Consider the following 949-nt stretch of genomic DNA (forward strand, 5'->3'; position numbering starts at 1 on the left):
CACTCCCCAGGCAGAGCTGCGGGCAGTCAAAGCACCTGTCAGGTCCAAAGCTGTGAACACCGACCTCTTTGGTCACATCGTCCCCAACTGGGACACAAAAGGGATGAGGGCTGAGGGTCAGACGTCCTCACTGAGAGTCAAATGGTGACTCGAGCACTCCCACTTTCCAGCTCATCAGAAAAGACACGGAAGGATCGCTTCTTCCTCAAGAGCAAAAGCAAGCTGACTCAACATCCACACCCCTGCACACTACAGTGCAGCATGAGGAGGTGGATCCAAAGAAGTGAGCATTGCTCTGAAGAAACTCGGAAACAGAACAAGGGTGGGAATGTGGCACATGTTCCAGTGAACGTGGATAAGAGGGATGGGAGGTGAAATCTCCTGGGCCAGGTTTTTCCTGTCCTAAAATTTGGTGAGTTTTTCCTCCCGCAGCTCTGCCAGGTTCTCACTGAGAATCAGAGAAAATCCTTCTTACATCTGAGAGAGGGGTGGGGAAAACAAAGCCATTTTGAAAATTCTCACATTTAAAAAGCAAGAATCCAGTGTGAGTCGTCCACCTTCTGCCTGAGCACTGGCCCTTCTCTCACCATCCCAGTAGAACACAGTCCCAGCCTGCTCTGGGCCTAAGGGCTGACAGGATCTCTTCATCTTGAAAAGCTATGTCTTTAAGCCCACACCTCAGTTGACCCTTGCAGTCATTTCTGTACTAAATCCTAAGCACCTTAGAAGTTCCTCTCTCTTTCAAAAATACGTAACTGTCAATGTTTGCAGCTTATTAAGACTGAAATGCACCACTCACTTTAACTTACCAAAGTACTTGTGCATGGTGGTGCATGCCTGTAATCCCAGCACTCTGAAGGCTGAGGCAGGAGGATTGCCATGAGTTCAAGGCCAGCCAGGGTCCACAGAGCCGGAGCGCTCTCACAACCGCATTAAGGGAAGCTGCACT

The sequence above is a fragment of the Chinchilla lanigera genome, unplaced genomic scaffold, assembly GCF_000276665.1.
Source record: "Chinchilla lanigera isolate Chin_1 unplaced genomic scaffold, ChiLan1.0 scaffold00098, whole genome shotgun sequence".
NCBI classification, from domain to species: domain Eukaryota; kingdom Metazoa; phylum Chordata; class Mammalia; order Rodentia; family Chinchillidae; genus Chinchilla; species Chinchilla lanigera.